Here is a 3,309-nt window from a genome sequence, read left to right on the forward strand (position 1 = left end):
AGGGACGCCAGGGCCTTGGGCCACCTGCAGCCAGCCTCTGGCCACTTTGTGTCCCAGCAGAGGCCCCAGGCCAGCTGCAGCAGCCTCCTTGGATCCCAGCACTGGTCCCCTGGCACCACATCACTGCATGGCTGCCAGGCCCATGCTGTCGCACTGCATTGGATGCTGTAGTCACCTGCTAGGCCAAACAGCACCCTGTGCCACTTGCAGCCAGCCTCTGGTCACCAGGTGCTGGTCCAGCTGGCCCCAGGCCACCTGCAGAAGCCTGCATGGACCGCTCTGCTGGTGCCTGGTACACCATCACTGTGCACCTGCCTGTCCCATACCATGCCCTGTGCTGGGCACTGCACACACATGCCCAGGCCTGCCAGCACCAGGAATGCTGCGTGGAGACCCAGTGAGCTATTGAGGGAGCCACACTGCCTCCTGGGGCTGAAACTGGTCCTAGGAGGAAACCACGGACCTTATGGTGCTGTGGGGTGAGGTCTGCAGCCAGTTTGCATGACTGGACACTTCAACATGCACATTTATGAGGACCTGTCAGGCTGCATGTGGGAGCGTAAGCACAGCAGTCACTGTGCCGATGCTGCATAAAGGTCAAGGCCTTGTGGGCACCATCACCAACCACAGCCAGCTGGGGGCTGCTCTCAAATCCATGCCTTTTATGCAGCAGCTGGACAACCACCTCACATCTCAGGACCCTGACCTGACCCATACTCTGTACTTGAGCATCGGTCATGTGGCCAAGCCTTTGCTGCGGTCTGGCACCTATGGCAATGCATCACTGGGAGAGGGCCCCTTGGGCCACCAGGAGCCCATCCTGTCATGCTCCCTGCCCTTGGCCTCATCAAGAAGCTCCAGGAGCCCAGGCCAGTGCCTGCCTCACCAGCTCCAAGTGTGCAGCCCCACCCAATCAGGCCTTGCCATAGCACTGCTGGCCCTCAGCTGCAGGGGACCTCTGCCCAGGCAGCAGGACACCAAGGTTCTCTCTAAGCTGCATGCATGCACAGCTGTGCACGATTTAAAATCTTGCCACGCACTAACTTTTTAATGCTGTGCACCCGCCTGCAGAGGAGGTAGGCTGCGGCTTCCTGGAGACAAGCTGGGTGTGGAGCATGGCAGAGGCACTGGGGCCAGTACAGGACACTTACCGGAGTTAAGCTCCTCACTCCTTATGCGGGGCAGGCAGTGGCTCCTTCCTGAGGCGAGGCGGGGAGCAGGAACAGGGGCTGACACTGGGGAACTGCTCTGCTCCCCAGCCCCGATGCCATGTGCCTCCTTGCTCCCCAAGGCAATACTGAGGCAGGGGCTGGGGCTTTGAGTTTGAATGTAGCAACTGCTTCTAACAAGTGTGAAGCAAATGCCTCTTGGGCTAAACATTCAGTCCACTTGGTGGAACTTAGTCTGTAAACCATGCATTTTTCCTGTATCTTCAAGCTGAATGGGGAGCGCTTTTGGCACAAGCCACAACTACTTTAGAGTTCAGATGGCTGATGTTGTGACTGTGAGGCTAAAGTTGAAAACAAGTTGCAGGCTTCAGCAGCCTCTGGTAACATTAGAAGTGGTTGAGAGGCTTTTTAAAGAAATTTTCTCTAGTGAGTAAAATACTCCAGGATGAATGGTTTTACTGGCACACCCTGTCATTGTTTGTATTAAGGTGGTACCCAGAAAGCCCACTCATTCATTAATGTTATATCAATACTTTGTATAGTTAATTTCTTTGTTCTTTGCATCAAGGAAGTAGCCCTGCCTAGAGCAGTGATTCCCAACCTTTTTATACTCAAGACACCCCTTGGAAAATGATAACTCTTGGCAGGGACATGTAGTGTAGCCACAGGTAGCCCTCCAGGTGGCAGAAGTTGTGGGGCAGGGCAGAATTGTCCTCCGCACCATCAAAGCTCAGGATCCTGCACCAGATTCACAGGTGCACCTGGGGCACCATGGCAATCAGCAGCAGCAAGGTGTAGTGGGCTGGGAAGCCCTTGGTCAACTAAAACAGCTCCTCATAGCAGGCCTGACACTCTCAACAGTGGCATGCTCAGGGCAGAGCTGGCAGGGGGTTGGCCCCACTGCACCTCCCTGGAGAGGCCCCTTGAGTGGAGGGTGGGATCACCAACAGCTTCACATTCCAGTCACCCAGGAGCCCCTTGCTTCCTGAGCCCAGGTGCCATGGGCTGGGCAGTAGCATAGGATAGGGCTCTGTAGCCACTGAAGCCAGTGCTGCCAGGAGCCAGGCCTCTCCTGGCTTGGGAAGCAGGCAGGGGAGGCAGGCTGCCTGAAGCCAGTACCCAGCAGCCCACCTGCCCCTGTGGAGTGAGCAGGGACTGGGAGCTTGGCTGGCATCCACTTGTGCCAGGACCTGCCTGGCCAACTTAACACAGTCTGTGGGCACCCATTCACACACAACACAATCTGAAGCCAGGCAACACACAGTCCCCTCACATTGAGCCTCTCATCTCAGAAATTTTGTGAACTCTCACAACCAACCTCTTTAATCTGGCTCTGTAGGACCTGCAACTGCACACACCAGAGGCACCAGTTGGCAGCCAGAATGTGCCTTCAGGGTTACCAGCAGTCACAGCTGGGGCTTTGAGTATGCACCAGCTCTGAAAACAGAGGACCTGGCTGCTGGACTGGCTAGTGGACTCAAAGGCCTGGTGCATGGAGTGCGCTGTCCATGAGCAGGTGAGGGACTCGGGTATACCAGTTCAGCGACAGGCTCCTGGCCCTGGAGGAAAGGCACCTAGAGACTCAGGAACATCAGGCTGCCTTGGGGGTCAGAGCAGTAGAGGCCAAGGAGAACTACTGGGTGCTGGACACCATCCTGGCCCTAGCAGCCACCTTCATGCCACCCACTGCCCTGCCCCCAGCTGCTGCCCTGCCTCACAGCAGCACACCCCACCCCATAGGCCTGGGCTGAGGTGCAGCAGTGCCTCCACCAACCAGGTACCCCTGCCCCGGCTCCCACCCCAGGACTCCTACCATCCAGCCCCTCCTCACATGCCCAGCCCTTACCACTGGCCAGATCCATGTGGCCCTAGAGCAGGATCTGCTTGCAGCAGGGTCAGGACCATGCGTGGGCCTGGCCCGCTGGCTGCACAACAGCCGCCACCCTCACTCCCAGGCGGGCCCCCTGCCCACTGGCTTTGCAGTACTGTACGCACCCACAGGGGTGCAGCCAGAGGGCAGGATGCTGGGTACGTGTTTCCAGGCTCCATCCTCAACCCACTGCCCTCCACCAGTGCTGTGTGTGACCTGCAGGGCACAGACTGTGCATGGGAAAGAAGGTGCTTTGTTGGTGGTGGGTAG

The sequence above is a fragment of the Gavialis gangeticus genome, unplaced genomic scaffold (genome assembly GCF_001723915.1).
Source record: "Gavialis gangeticus isolate Ggan-Ray unplaced genomic scaffold, GavGan_comp1, whole genome shotgun sequence".
In the NCBI taxonomy this organism is placed as follows: domain Eukaryota; kingdom Metazoa; phylum Chordata; order Crocodylia; family Gavialidae; genus Gavialis; species Gavialis gangeticus.